Here is a 16,872-nt window from a genome sequence, read left to right on the forward strand (position 1 = left end):
CTCACTTTCTTCCTTTTTTATCTCTCTCTCTATCTTCCCCCAATTTCCCGTTACCACAAGAACATTAAGTGTTTGCCACCACCACTGTCGCACGCTGCGTCCACCAACACTCATGAGCATTTTATTTTGTCCACTACCACTGTCAGTTCCACCACCACTATTGCATGAACATCACAAGCAATTCTGATGAGTAGATCCCTTTGGTTTTTGTGTATTTGAATGTGTAGTTAATTTAAGTTAGGTTTCACTTTTTGAATGTTTATTAAGACTTGTATAAATGACTAGTACGTTTAGGACATGGATTTGGGAATCAGGAACTTGTATGTATGTTGGATTATGACTTGTTGGAAGCATGTGTATTAGGACTTGTGCAAATGGGCAATACATTTAGGACTTAGATTTGTGAATTAGTAACTTGTTCGTGTGTTGGATTGTGACTTGGAAGTAGGCGTATTAGGACTCGTGCAAATGACCAATATATCTGGGACGTGGAGTTATGAATTAATAGCTTATTCGTTTTTTGGATTGTGATTTGTTAGGGTAGGTTTGCTAAGACTTATGCAAATGCAAGTATATATAAGACTTGGATTTATAAGTTAGTAACTTGACAATTTGTTGGATGTGACTTATTGGAAGCATGTGTACCAGGACGGTGTGACTAGCTTATAGTAAGTTTAGGACTTGGGTTAGTGAATTGACAACTTTTTTTGTTTGTTGGATTAGGACTTACGTAATTGACTAATGCGTTGAAGAGATGGATTTGTGAATTAGTAACTTGACATTTTGCACAATCTATACTCTCTGTTAAAGGAGCTTAGATGATGACCTCACTTTGCTTACGTGTCAACTTCTCAGGTATGCCACATTGGCGTCGCTGACATCATAATTCCGATTTATATTTAGATTATTAATTATTAATCTGTTTTTTAATATATACAAACTAAATTGTTTAGGAGGCAAATTTGAATTGCATGGAGAGTTGTATGGCCATTTAATGCACATCAAAGCTAATCAAATCAATTCTTTCTTTCTTCTCAATTCAAATTAAGAGCTTCATTTCTCTCTTTCTTCTCTCTTCAAGAAGCTTGAAGTTGTTTTCTATGTTGGTGCACTTGTGTCTGTACTTTGTCTGTATTTTGTCATGATATAAAACGATGTCTTTTGTTAGTCTTGTAAGTTTGACCAAGTCAACCATCCTCCTGGTTTGACTTGGCCAAACAGTTAGAACCTGATTGTAATATGTTTGTGTCGAAGGATGAGTTGTCGGAGGATGAGTCATCGAAGGATTGTTTAGATCCTTCGATGAGCTCGAAGGATAAGCCTTCGATGGATGTTGATGGACCTCGAAGGATATCATCCTTCGAGGTATATGTGGATCCTTCGATAGGTTTCAGATCGATAGATGATCCTTCGATCAGTCTACCTGATCCTTCGACCAGACGAGCTGTGATGAGTATATATATACTCATGTAATGTGTTCTCTTTAGAGAGTCTGTGTGAGTGAACTTAGTCTTGTAGAGAGCGTATTTTCAGTTTGGTCAAGGGCTGTAACCGTGTCCACTGAAATACAAGAGAAAACTTTGATATCTCGTGTGTCTACCTTTCTCTTTGTAGCTTGTGTTCTCATATAAACTACCGGTTTGCATTCTAGCTTGGATTCCGCACTTGCTAGTGTGTTAAACATAACAAGGATAAGGTTTAACCTCAACCTCCGGGGGACCTACAAGTGGTATCAGAGCCGTGGCTCTTTTCCTTGTTAAAAACCGAGTTTATACAAGACTTTGGAGTGTTTGAACAAAAACTCACATGGTTTAGCACCCGTTTTTAGTGTTTTTCTCGCATATCTAGACGTAAAAACGTGTTCTAAACTAACCGGGTGTGTTAAAGGACGGGTTGGGTAACTTAAAAACTTGTTTTTAAGAAGTTTGGTAATTTCTGGCCAAATTCCGGCTTACTCCGGTGACCGGTTGTCTGGATAAGAACCTTCCTTTTTAAGTAATATTTTATTAGGTCAAATCTGGTTTGGTAAAAGGTATGGTTTGAACATACTTTCTGCCGAAAGCTTTCTACCAACCAATCACCTTTTCACCAACCTGTCACTTTTTGTCAACTGTGTCAGTACAGATCGAAGGATATCCTTCGAAGTCGAAAGATCATCTTTCGATCAAAGGAAGTTCGATAGATAATCATCCTTCGAACATCCTTCGAAGTCTGTGACTTATCCTTCGATCCAAGGAATCTTTTCGAAGGATATATCTTTCGATCTACAGTAATTATTCGAAAGATAAGGATCTTTCGATTGGAGAATCTTTCGAAATCATTGTTCGAAATTCAACAGTGATCTTTCGAACACTGTTGATCCTTCGAACAAGTATTGATCCTTCGATCCTAGTCTGTTTAGGTTTAACAAGTTTGTGTTTTTCAGGTCTTTCGATCAGGGATCCTTCGGCTGGTTGTTATCATTCGAGATATTAACATAGAATTCATTTTATCACATCAAAGATGAACCCAAGTTGGTGGGGAACTCCGGCTCCAGATAGTGGAAAGTACACAAATACAAGTTTATCTCCATCATGGGCCGAATCTCCGGTGTCGACATCTTCACAAACTAATGCCATATCAACCGGTCAATGGGCATTCGTATCGAATCAAACTCCAAGTATTCAAAGTATTCTCTTAAGCGAAAGCGAAACCGGAAGTTTGAATCGACCTCCAAAGTTGATGCACTTAAACGAGTATCCGGGTTGGGTTGACAGATTCCGTACATACGTTCTTGGTCAAAACACCGAACTGTGGATACGTTTCACCACAGATTTCGATCAAGCTATAGAGGTTGCTGCTTCATCTACTGCTACGTTTGCTGATCTTCCAGAAGATCAAAAGAAAACGTATGATTTGGAAAAGAAAGCATACGCCATTCTCACTCAGGCGTTAAGCAAGGATATTTACCACCAGTTTGTCAGTTTCAAGACAACGAAGAAACTGTGGGACGCGTTGAAGACCAGAGGGGTAGGGAATGAAGCAACACGTCAATTGCGTCATGATCTTCTCAAGAAAGAATTTGACGGTTTCACGTGTATGGATAAGGAGTCTTTGGGAGATATGACAAGCCGGTTTTATCACTTGCTTACAGAGTTGAACAATTTTGGAGTAGTGACAACTACAGCAGAGGTGGTGAAGAAGTTTGCTGATGCATTGCCTCCCCAATGGAATAGTTTCTTGGAGATCTTGAAGTATAATGGAGTTTTGGGTACTACAAACATCAACGACTTCGTGCAGCTTTTAGAAAACAAGGATCAGGAGGAAACCTTAAAGGCAAAAAGAGTTCCAGTGCCACAAAATCCAGAAATGTATTATGGAACTCCTAGTACCTCTGTTGCAAAATCCATTGTGCCATGCAACCCAGAGATGTATTATGGAACTTCCAGTTCTTCGTCTGCAAGAACCGGTCCACATGCTCCACTTCAAACGGCGTTTGTCACAAGCACGGATATGTATGGCAATCCAGTACAAGTTCCTGTTAAGCCGGCTCCCACCACAGACATGTATGGAAATCCACTACAACCACCACAACCACCTCCTCCTGCTCAACAAGAAGCATGTTATGGAGGGACATCATCTGCTGGTCAGCAATCAAAACCAAATACAGTACGGCTCGACACTTCAAGCTTCTCTAAGGTCAGTGTAGAAGTAGCAAGGGAACACATGGAGCTGCTTAACACTTTAGTGAGCGCGTACTGTGGGTTAGTGGAAGGTCAGATTGGCAACATTAATCTGACACAAGAAGACTATCAGCAGATTGACAAGGAAGAGATGGAGTTGATGGACATCAAGTGGGCCTTTGCTAGTGCTGTAAGAAGGGCAAAGGATTTCATGGAAAGAACTGTCAGAACCAGCTTGGAGAGTAAGAAAGACACCAAGTATGGGTTCGATAAACAGGCAGTAAAGTGTTTCAATTGTGGTGAACGGGGTCACTTTAAAAGGGAATGCACAAGGCCAGCACAGCATGGGAACCAGAATCCCTTCAGAGGTCAAGGCAACAGGGCAAATCAGAACCAAGTGAGGAACAACGAGCGTACAATGGTACCTATTAACAACCAGAGCCAAGCGGGACCATCAAATGCCAACCAGGCACTTGTGGTTCAAGTTGATGAAGGTTGTGATTGGTCAATACAACTGAGTGGTGATGCTCCAGATGGAACAGCATGTTTTGCTAAGGTTGTAAAGGATTTAGTTCACACCAGTGGTGGAGAATCTTCCGCCAATGGTGGTGAATCTTCTGAGGATGAAGACTCTTCGGGATATAGCAGGAGTTCAGCTGAAGAATCCTCAAGTTCAGGCGATGATCATGTGGGTGAGACATCAAATGCGTCAGTCGATGCAGATATTGATGAGCTTTTGGAGGAAGCTGCAGCAGGAACTCAAAGAAGATCTATCTTGGTGGATCAAGCTACTTATTCTTCGTCTTCTCTCCATTCAGCCTTTATGGCTAATGTCGACAGTTCATCAAGTCAAGTATGTGTCGATGAACCCACTGCTATTAATTGTGATAATTGTGATAGTTTGCATGTTAAATGTGCTGATTTAGAGGCAAACATGTCTGAGTTGCAAGGCAAACATGATGCTTTACAAGCTAGTTTTTTTGACTTGCAAGACAAACATGTTTCTTTGAATGCCAAGTGGTGTGAATTGCAAAGCAAACACGAGGCTTTGCAAGAGAAGTATGATGTGACATTCATCCACAATCAAAAGTTGACCGTGGATCTTTCAAAATGCACTGAAGCCAATATGTTTTATGAAAACCATGAAAAGGAGTTTAAATCGGTAATTGAAAAGTTAAAGAAAGATAAAACCGAGCTAAGTAAAATGGTTTCCAGAAAACAAACTGACATTAATTTGTATATATCTCGCCTTGAGATTATGCAAAAAGAGATGGCTTGTGTGAAAACCGAAAGTGAGGCGATCCAACTTAAGCTAGACAGTTATTTGAGCTCTAGCTATGTGTTGGATCACATCATTGACGTTCAGAAAGAGAAACGGGATGTCACATGCATAGGTTACAAGAAATGTCCACCACCAGTGAGACACAATTATGATGCAATGCCTGACGAGGAAGATAGAGTGTTCTTTGAACCATCTGTTCCTCTAGATGTAAAGGAGTTTGCTACAGGGCTCGGATACAAGAAAGAAGTATCATCAGATTCAGATGTATCAGCAGATACATGTGTGTCTTCTGCTGAACTGAATCAGGATCCTCCAGTCATTACTGAGGATGCTGATTCTTCTGATGATGAATCTGATGATGCTGTCCCAGCAAAGTCTGATGCGGTAGTCAAAGATGAGGACATACCTCTCGAGAATTACATTCTATGTGATCCTCCTGCAAAACCCGCTAAGACTGTTGCAATCGAGTCCTCGTCTGCAAAAGAGTCGGAGAGTGTGAACTTGCTGTACACTCTTGTTGGTGATGATAAAATCTACTCTGACAAAGATTTTCCTATTAAGAATGTTAATCAATCTTTAATAAGTAAAGTCTTTGAAAATTCGACAAGTAAGTTTTTAGGAAAGACAGGACCACGTGTTACAGTTACACAGTGTCCTCCTATTCCAAAGGCCGAAATTCGAAAACAATATGGCAATAAGAAATTACCAACAGTGCAAAAACAGCAAAATCACACCAAGCCAAAAGGAAAATCACCGGCTCAAGCACAAAACAAAAGAAGCCGAATCAAAAGAAGAACAAAAATGTAAACTTTGTGAAATCGACGGGAACGGACAAAATCGAAATGTTTGAAAACAAATCTAACTTAGATTTTGTTAAGAAAGCAACTGTACAGAAAAGAAATGAACCAAATAGTTCAAAACCTAGTACCTCGGGATCACAAAGTTCATCATCATCGGCAAGACGATCACATGATACTTCGGGGTTTGTTGAACGAAGATCATGTTTTGAGTGTGGAACAATTGGACATATAATTCGAAATTATCCATATCTTCATAAACAAAAAGGAAAAGTTGATGTTCCCCGTGACCAAACTGACCGCAGGCAAACTGTTTCGGTAAAACAAGATCCCCGCCTTGTAAAAGAAAGGGAAATGAAACAGAGACGCCAACAGGTCAAGAAAATCGAAAGGGCAATCAAAACCGATGTGGTTAACAAAACATCTGTTTCTGTCAAACCAGACAATTCAAAAACTTCAGACAACCATGAAGTTAACATTTTAAATAACAACACCGGTAAAACAAAACAGACCTGTAAACCAAAAACGGTTACTGAATCAGGGGGACCATCACAATTTACCAATCATCAAAGACAAGAAGTTATTGTTATTGATGAAAATGGAAGACCCAAGACCACAATGGCTTGGGTCCCCATCTCCAACTAATCAATTAAGTTCATGTGCAGGGTGTTCCAGGAGGAACTATCAGTAGTCATTGGATTGTTGATAGTGGGGCATCCAGGCACATGACAAGCGACATGAAGCTTCTCTACGACGTCAAATCTATTAGAGGAGGTTATGTTGCATTTGCTGGAGATAAGGGTGGTTATATTACGGGTGAAGGAATGATATCCAACGGGATTGTCAGCTTTGACAAGATCAACTTTGTGCAACAACTTGATCACAATCTTCTTAGTGTTTCTCAAATTTGTGACAAGCAATTCTCAGTACACTTTGATGCTAATGGATGTTATGTGCTGAAACCCGGCTTCAAAATTCCAAAAGAATGGATTCTCTTGTCAGCTCCAAGGATAAATGATTTGTACGTCCTTGATATGAGCCAAGCTATTACTACGTCTGCACAAGCAACTTGTTTCGTTTCCAAAGCCACAGAAAAGACTCTATCTCTTGGCACAGACGAATGGGTCACATTCACTTACGCAAAATGAATCATTTGGTTTCAAATGAATTGGTGAATGGTGTTCCTCTTAAAAACTTCCATCTTCAAGACGTCTGTGTTTCATGCCAGAAAGGAAAACAAACGAAGAAACGACATCCTACTAAGAAGATCAACACGGTGGCAGTTCCTCTTGAACGTTTGCACATGGATTTGTTCGGTCCTGTCAAGCACAAAAGTATTCAGAATGATCAATACTGTCTCGTGATTACTGATGACTATTCAAGATTTTCTTGGGTGGCATTCATGGCACACAAGAGTGAAACCTTTGGTATTATCAAAAACTTGATCATTCAGATTGAGAATTTGTATAAGTTGAAGGTTAGGCGGATACGTAGCGACAATGGTACTGAATTTAAAAATCATGCCATGGCGGAGTTTTGCACTTCAAAGGGTATTCTTCATGAGTTTAGTGCAGCTTATACTCCTCAACAGAATAGCGTCGCTGAACGTAAGAACCGCACACTGATCGAGACTGCTAGGACAATGTTGGTAGAGTCGCAGTTGCCCATTCCATTCTGGACTGAAGCTGTGGCCTCTGCATGTTACACATTGAACCGAGTCCTTACAGTAAAAAGGCACAACAAGACCTGCTTTGAGCTTCTTCACAAACGGAAACCAGATTTGTCTTATCTTGAACCGTTTGGAGCTCCATGTACAATCATCGATCCTAATGGAAAGTTTGGGGCAAAAGCAATTGAGGGATACTTTCTTGGGTATGCCACCCCAAACTTACGAGTCTGGAATCTAGAGACTAAAAGGGTCGAGGAATGGTCTGAGGTCAGAGTACAAAGGCACACTTTGCCAGTCAAATGTCCTGGTCAGCCTTGGATGTTTGAGTACGATGACTTTTTCAATTCGATCAATGTTGAAGCCGTTGAAGAAAGTGTTGCGGCAAGGATGTTTTTCGAGAGTGACAATGCAACAGTTTCACCGGTGGTGCGTCCAATTCTTGTCAATCAAGAACCATCTTCGGTGAACAATAATACTCTCGACAATGAGGATTTTCATGATGCAACCGAATTGAACGAATCTTCAGAGGATGATGAATTTCTAGATGCAGATCAAGAAGCTCCAACAACAGCAGTTCATGGTACTTCAGAGGGTACTCCTCCAGTGGATGCCCATAGAATAGCTGAAGCTACTGCATCATCCTCTTCGTCAATTCCGGGCATTGATTTAGTTGTTGATCTCAATTTCAACAATCTGGGTATAAATATTCCAGTTCCAGATAATCCAGAAACAAGGATTCATAATACCCATCCTCAACAAAACATCATCGGAAATGTGCAAAGTGGCATTCAAACAAGAAACATGTTGCGAAACAACAACAATGCAGGCCTGTATGCAGCTATTCAAGAATCCCGGCAACAAAACGATTGGTCTTTCGCGTGTTACGTTTCACAGGAAGAGCCAAGAACTTGGAAAGAAGCCATGAAAGATAACTCTTGGGTTGAAGCAATGTAGGAAGAACTGCAACAATTCCAGAAGCTTGGTGTCTGGAAACTCGTAGAGAAACCTGCTGGCTACAAGAAGATTGGTACCCGTTGGGTGTTTAAATGCAAAAAGGATGACCGCCGAGTTGTTATCCGGAACAAAGCACGTTTAGTCGTTCAAGGTTTTCGTCAGATAGAAGGAATCGACTACAACGAAGTCTATGCACCTGTTGCACGTCTGGAAGCAATTCGGATCTTTCTGGCTTATGCCTCATTCAAAGGATTCAAGGTTTACCAGATGGACGTCAAAAGTGCATTCTTACATGGTGTGGTTGAAGAAGAGGTGTACGTCGAACAGCCTCCAGGTTTTGAAGATCCTATCCATCCCGATCGGGTTTGGTTGCTCAACAAAGCTCTCTATGGTCTACATCAAGCACCGCGAGCTTGGTATGCAACCTTATCTAACTATCTGCTGGAGAACGGTTTTCGAAGAGGTCTTATTGACTGTACTCTTTTCATCAAAGAACAAGATGGAGATCTTCTTCTGGTACAGGTATACGTTGATGATATTATTTTTGGTTCTACTAATGATGTCTTGTGTAGGAATTTCGAGCGCATTATGCAGGATAAATTCGAGATGAGTGCTATGGGGGAAATAACCTTCTTCTTGGGCCTACAAGTGCAACAAACTGAGTCTGGGATATTCATCCATCAGACTAAATATGTTGGTGACATCTTGAGCCGGTTTCAGATGTCTGATGCAACGCCCATTGGTACCCCACTGCCACAAAATCACGGAATTACTCCAGACTTGAAGGGTGAAGCTGTTAACCCCTCATACTACCGCGCAATGATCGGATCTCTTATGTACCTCACAGCATCAAGGCCAGACATAATGTACCCAACGTGCCTGCTTGCCAGATATCAAGTCAACCCGAAGGCCTCACATCTTGCAGCTGTCAAAAGGATTTTTCGTTATTTGAAGGGTTACCCTGACACCGGTCTATGGTACCCTAGGGATAATAACTTTGAATTGGTCGCTTTCAGTGATTCTGATTTTGGCGGATGCAAAATCGACGGCAAATCCACAACGGCTGGATGTCAGTTTTTAGGAAATCGCCTAGTCACATGGCAGTGCAAGAAGCAGACGTGCGTCGCTACATCAACATGCGAAGCTAAATACATTGTTGCCTCAAGTTGTTGCTCCCAAGTTCTTTGGATCCAACAACAATTACGCGACTACGGTTTTGAATTCCTAACTACTCCTATTTACGTTGATAATTCTGCTGCATTACAGATCACTAGAAATCCTGTGCAGCACTCAAAGACCAAACACATCGAAATCAAATATCACTTCATACGTGATTGCTTTGAGAAAAGGCTAATCGATGTTGTTAAGGTCCACACCGATGACCAACGTGCCGACCTTTTTACCAAAGCATTTGACAAATCAAGATTTGGCTTTTTATTATTGGTAAACGGCATTAAGGTCAAGCAAGAGTAAACCAACATCGGAAAATCATTTTTGTAAATACCGTTGTGTTTTTTTAAATTTTATCTTAGTTTGTTGATTTTAGGGGAATAAATCCAAAATTTAATAAAAATCCAAAAACATCGAAAAATTTCAAAAACACAAAAATAATAGAAAAACAAAAATGAGTTTCCTGGCGAGCAAAAGAGAAAATGATAGTACATCAGTGGTCTATCCAAACTTCTTTAAATCTTAAATGAAAAACGATAAGCAGCTCTATATAAGATGTATCGGTAGGCTCACAATCATTTTAAAGTGTGCAGGGTGATATAAATCTTAATCGACTGAAGACCAGGTGGGAACCATTCATTGGCATATGGTCTTAGTACCGAAATTTCGTTTGATAGATTGCCGAGGTTCTGAGATATTCGGTCTTTATGCTGCTTATCATCTGGGTATCATGGTTGTTTCTTCTAACGAAAAATAACGGGGACGCAAGTCTAGATCTTCCATGATTCCATACATACGTGTACATACTGCATTCGACCTCAATAAGTGATAAACAATCACATGTCCAAACAAATAAGTGATAAAATATCACATTTATCCGGGAGTCAAGTTCGTCTCTCTGCTGTACGAAAGTATTGACCTGTTCACGGACTTGCTCCTGTTCCTTCATGCATATGAAAATCAAGTTCCTCATCAATAAGTGATTCTATCACATAGGGCTTGTTTTCAAATCAAAATAAGTGAGAATCTCACATCATATACGGTCAAACAGATGATAATCGGTATACTCACCGGTAAGATGAACCCTCGTGCATACCTTGATACGGGAATGTGTCGTGATGTGGATGAACACCGGTCGGTAAGTATAAATCATACCTTAACGTATCCCCTCGCCATGATTACATCTGATAAGTTGAGCTTAAGTGGACAACAATACCGATAATTGTTATAGGATGCTTATCTTAATGTTAACTAATTGAACAACAAGAGCGTTTTGGCATGACCGTACACTAATATGATTCTCTTACCCTCGAAACTCGCAAAAAGTATGTCTGTAAATATTTATTTACTGCTTTCAGTCTTTGCATTTCGAAATATTAAAAATACCAAAAAGATTTTAGGTGTGTTTTAATATAAACTTTATAAATACCAAAAAGATTTTAGGTGTGTTTTAATATAAACTTTATAAAAGCCAAAAAGATTTTATTTCTATTTTTTTCGATCGTACGATGTTGGATCTCGAGTCTTCGTTACCTGAAACCTGACTGAAAACCGAATTGACTAAATCTTCATAAAGGGTCGAAATTTGCAAGTTTTGAAAGTTAGAAACTAAAACTGACAAATTTATTAAACTTTCAAACTGTCGGACGGTGTTTGATTGTGACATGGTCATTCGTGTGTCATTTGTTTATATAAACTATATTTCAAGCAGTTGTTCTCATTACGCGTTTAGAGTTCTTGCATGTGCAGATTCTAAAGGCAAGGAGAACATGGTCGATGACAAGCTTCGGAATGAAGACACGACATGAAGGCCCTCAAAAGATGAAAATGATCGAGTTGCCGCTGACCATCATCAACACCACAAGGATCTCAAGGTATAAGGATCAAGTCTTTCACGAGCATAACTCAAGGGGGAGCTTATGTTAAGGGGGAGTTTGTCAACACACTTCCTACATGAAACAGGGAGTTTGTTGATACACTTTCTGCTTTCAAGACGTGAAGACTTTGAAGATCCTCCGACATTGAAGACTTGAAAGGACGTCAGAGACTTGAAGACACGAAGATCGAGACAAAGCTACAGCCAAGGGGGAGTTTGTTGGTGCACTTGTGTCTGTACTTTGTCTGTATTTTGTCATGATATAAAACGATGTCTTTTGTTAGTCTTGTAAGTTTGACCAAGTCAACCATCCTCCTGGTTTGACTTGGCCAAACAGTTAGAACCTGATTGTAATATGTTTGTGTCGAAGGATGAGTTGTCGAAGGATGAGTCATCTAAGGATGAGTCATCGAAGGATTGTTTAGATCATTCGATGAGCTCGAAGGATAAGCCTTCGATGGATGTTGATGGACCTCGAAGGATATCATCCTTCGAGGTATATGTGGATCCTTCGATAGGTTTCAGATCGATAGATGATCCTTCGATCAGTCTACCTGATCCTTCGACCAGACGAGCTGTGATGAGTATATATATACTCATGTAATGTGTTCTCTTTAGAGAGTGTGTGTGAGTGAACTTAGTCTTGTAGAGAGCGTATTTTCAGTTTGGTCAAGGGCTGTAACCGTGTCCACTGAAATACAAGAGAAAACTTTGATATCTCGTGTGTCTACCTTTCTCTTTGTAGCTTGTGTTCTCATATAAACTACCGGTTTGCATTCTAGCTTGGATTCCGCACTTGCTAGTGTGTTAAACATAACAAGGATAAGGTTTAACCTCAACCTCCGGGGGACCTACATTCTAGAAGCTTGAAGTTGATCTCAATCCACACTTTTGTACTTAAAAACTTTTGATGTTAATGAATTTTTTTGTTCTATCACAAAGAGTCTTCTTATTCTTAACTCATTTATGCCATATCAATCTTATTTCTGAATGCACATAGGCTGAACCAAATACATATAAAATTTTCGAACATCTTAGGATATATGGTAAGCTCAGGTTAGAGCGAGAGGCAACATCTGTTGAGAATAATCTTGATCGGGTCGGATACGGGTCAAGTCGGCAACAGGTTACTGTTTTAGAACTAGAGGTTGAAGGAATTTGTTGGAAACAAATTAGAAAATGGATGTTGGAAGTAGTTGCTGAATAATAGAGAATAGGTTGAAGATTTCTTTTTGCACATGCTTAATTTATTTGTTTTCTTATAAATAGGATAACAATAGTATTTTGTAAACTCATTTTTCTGAATTAAAGTTTGCAAGTAGAAAAGCTATGTGTTCAAATTGTTTGTGAGTTTTTCTTGAGTGTTTAATTGGGGCCTCAACCAACAACATCGTCGGGCTGAAGTGAATCCATATCACCTTTTCCCCATAATCATTTCTTTATTTCTTTTTGTTATTTGTTATTTATTCGACTTGATGATCTGTCATGTTATGCATAGACTGCGTATGAGAAGGATAAAAAGGAAGAAAAAGCATATTTAAGTGAAAGAGCTGGAGGTATGTACTGCTGATTTTGTTTGAGTGCAGAGTTGATGGATATTCAACCTGTCATCAGTCATAATCCGGTTGGTTTTCGTGTGTTCTTTCTTTTTGATTGAATTTGTTTCAGTTTATATTTTGACACTAGGTTATATACCCGTGAGATTCACGAGTTATGGGTTGTGTTAAAAAAAAATTATATTTACAAAATAATTTTTTTATATGATTTCTTAGAATAACATGCAAACTCTCCTGCAAAGCATAATATAAACATGTAACGGAAAAAACAAAAATATAAAACCTTTTTTTTCTAAATAGTTAAACGGGTCACCCCAAACCCGGACCTGTTTTCAATACGGGTCAACCCGAACCTGACACGTATTTTTAAAACGGGTTGTGTTAATTGACCCAAACCTGTTTCTTTCGTGTCGGGATCGTGGCTCGTGTCAAGAATTGCCGCCCCTAAAACACCTATATGTGACACAACCAAAAAACTAAAAGCATTTAAATGGGTAAGAAGCAAATGCAAATCTATATAGGCTACAAGTCAACCTAAAATCAATACAACCAACCAAACACAATTACAAAAAGACCAACATTTTAACACAACCTTCCAAATCTCCACCCGTCATTAGGGGTTTTATATATGTTGGTTGGTCTGGTATTGTAAACATACCTCCTACACAGTCATCTCTTTTGTTAACAAATCTTCAGCTCAAGCCAATGATGCTTTATCACCACCAGAAACTACTCATGGAAACAAATTAGTGGGTCGACACACCAAGAAATTTCCAATATTTGATTTTAGTGAAAATCGTTTTTAAAATCTTTACTAAATTATCAAATGGGGGCAACAATAGAAGCAACTTCCAACATTTAGATCAACCTAAGATGAACCACAACTTGTGTTCCGCAATAGAAAGTCGCAGTTTATGTGCTTAAGAGACAATAGAAAAGAAGGAAAACAGTCAAATGGGGGAATAGACAAAAGTATAGAAAACTACCTTCATTTATGATGGCATATGTTTTAGTTCGACTTCAAAAACCGAGACTGGCCAGATAAGGATATTCCCATTGAGGCTAAACCAACCCATATCCACTCCTATATACATACATGAATAATAATAATAACAATAGAGTTTTAATAACTAAAATTAAAATTTGACAATCTGTATCCTCCAAAATTTAACCTTAATCCGATTAGAATTAAAACTCATCTATACCGAATTATGATTCTGTTTTTGGCAGGAACGGTAGGGCCGCTAAACATCCAGCAATTACAGTTCTTGCTTCAAGATTCTTGAAAAATCATAAATAAATAAACAAACAAACAAATAAATATATAAAAAATATACCTGGCCTCTAACAGGCTTATGAAATTCCAATCCTCCATCCTTAGATTTCTGTATAACCCATGCCCACATCTGCAAATTCATTTTACTTTAATAAACTTCAAACTCAAAAAAAAAATAAAAAAATAAAAAAATAAAAACCACGAAATGTTTGTGTGTGTGTGTCGGTGGTTAATCTATTAACATGTGTACTGTACTACTGTTTATCATCAACACTTACATCTGGTGTACTATCAACTGTGCTCATCATCCCATCCTGCATATAGATATAGGATATCAAATTTCAAGTAAACCCAAAAATTAGAAAAAACAAAATCATACTAAAAAAACTTACAGCCCACGATACTAAAGAAACCCTAGACTTTTTTTCAAGCAATTAAATCAAATTCATCTTCACTATCTCTTTGGAACCGATTAAACCCTACATTTTTTCAAAAAAACACAAAGGGATGTAACTGAATGAAGATAACAAAGTGAATCGACCTTACATTTTCACCAGATACAATGAAACGCCGATGATTGCGAATCGAGTGAAAGCACCATTGTTGATTATCTTTAAACACCAACTCTTCGAAAACGACAACCAGACTGCAATTAAAACCAAATCGGATCCGAATGAGTAGATTAAAACCAAATCGCCTGAATCCCTTCAACTTTCATCTCTTCTCTCTCTGGGTTTTGGAGATCTGTTTTGGGGAAATAATGAATTTGAATTTTGAATGAGATAAGTTGTTTGAGGAAAACTGGAAAAGCAGAGATGTCTGTGGTTTGAATCAGATAAGCTGGTTTGGGAAAGAAAAGAGAAGATACGTAGGGAACGATTTTGACTATGGTTTTTTTAAGAATTGACTTTGGGTTTAAATTAAAAAAAAAAAGAAAATTTTATAAAAATTACACATAGGATGATATGGCTTGAGAGTGTGACACATAGGATGATATTAACATGGGGGCTTGAGAGAGTGACACATAGGCTTTGATCACTTTGCTTTATTATAGTAGTAAGATTATCTAAATCCATACATACTTAAATTACATTGTTTTTAAGTGTTATATTTTTATACATTGAACTTGATCATACCATCATGTTTTAGTGGTATAAATGTTGTACCGTACCACCCATAATGCGCATAGAGAACTTTTTCTAATTGACCTTCAGTAAAGTTTTTGACAGTAGCTGATAGTTGTGAATGACATTCCACAAATCACTACAAGATGTCTTGATAAATATTTTTGTTCTTTTCAAAAATACTCTTTTTTAAACCAACACGACCCGGACCGACCTGAAACCCGTTTCGACCCAGACCGGTAACCCGTTCTGACCCGAACAAAAACAACCCTTTTTTGGAAAGACCCATTCATCTTTCTATATATTTATATGTACTGATTTTGGTTTCTAAAATTACATATTGATGGATCTTCTACTAATGCTATAACAAATGCTAAACCACAGATGGTGTTGCAGTAGTGTTAAAAGACGAAGATGATGATAATGTTGATCCGCATCTTGAGCGAATAAAGAATGAAGCTATTGGTGAGTTAGTGACAAAGAGAATAAAGTCTAATCTTAACTTTGTTGTATGTTTTTCATTTTTTTTATCTTAAATTTGTTTGAATTATGTAGGATGAGGATTTTGTTGCTGACAAGGAAGATGGAGCGTTACCTACTGATGACTTGGGGAGAGATGATTCTGATGGTAGTTTGAGTGAAGGTGACAAGGAGGTTAGTAGTTGGGGGTTCTTTTACATCATATTATAACTTTCTTTTTAGTTTCTAACATATTATATTTCAGAAACCTGTAAAGAAGGAACCAAAGAAAGAACCTACTACTTCTCTAAGGTTGTTTCAAGTCGGAAAAGAACCAAAAGGGGTGAAGATGATGTATCGAAGAAGAAAAAGCCCAAGAAAAAAACAAAGACCCGAATGCACCGAAGAGAGCCAAGTGCTTTTATGCTTTTCTCACAATTTAAAACAGATATGTAACTAAACGCGCATAATTTATAAAGATATGTAACTAAACGAATTGAAATAATATATTATAATATGTTTGTTTAATATATGTACCTAAACACAAAGAATTGAAATAATATATTATAATATGTTTTTTAGTATTTGATTTCCATCGTTTTTTTTATTAAACAACCCCGTGTATTCACACGGGTGTACAACTAGTTGTAACTTATTATAAATATATGTTTAAGACTTTTTCGAATGACTAGTATATAGTTAATATGGAGTTGGACATTGCTTGCATGTTATGTGTTTAGCTTAGAATGTAACTTCCTTGCATACAATGGTTTGTGAATGTTATGTTATGTGACATATGATGGGACACACCTTGGGTAGCACCGACAAGAGGACTCCCCTTTAGTAAAAGTCGAGAGGCAACACAGAAGAGAGTACTCCCCCTCTACTTGAGGTCGAAGGGTAGTATCAGCGAGAGGACTACCTTTGATGCACATCTTTCACACAACATCAATCACATGTTTGGTGACTAATGGGTCGGTGGACCTCAAAGAGGCAGTAGCAGTGTCGCCAAGCATGGTGACTGATTGGCAGATGAGCGTGAGACGA

The 16,872-nt window shown here is 38.5% G+C and overlaps 1 long non-coding RNA gene across 1 annotated transcript; it reads right to left on the reverse strand.

The window, feature by feature from the left end:
* Positions 1–13,466: 13,466 nt before the first annotated feature.
* Positions 13,467–15,100, reverse strand: LOC118482100. The gene is made up of 4 exons (XR_004867229.1): positions 14,789–15,100; positions 14,521–14,556; positions 14,304–14,372; positions 13,467–14,050 (listed from the first exon to the last, which is right to left on the reverse strand). It is a non-coding gene; the product is annotated as an uncharacterized LOC118482100 (long non-coding RNA).
* Positions 15,101–16,872: the final 1,772 nt, after the last annotated feature.

This window comes from Helianthus annuus, chromosome 9, assembly GCF_002127325.2.
Source record: "Helianthus annuus cultivar XRQ/B chromosome 9, HanXRQr2.0-SUNRISE, whole genome shotgun sequence".
Lineage (NCBI taxonomy): Eukaryota > Viridiplantae > Streptophyta > Magnoliopsida > Asterales > Asteraceae > Helianthus > Helianthus annuus.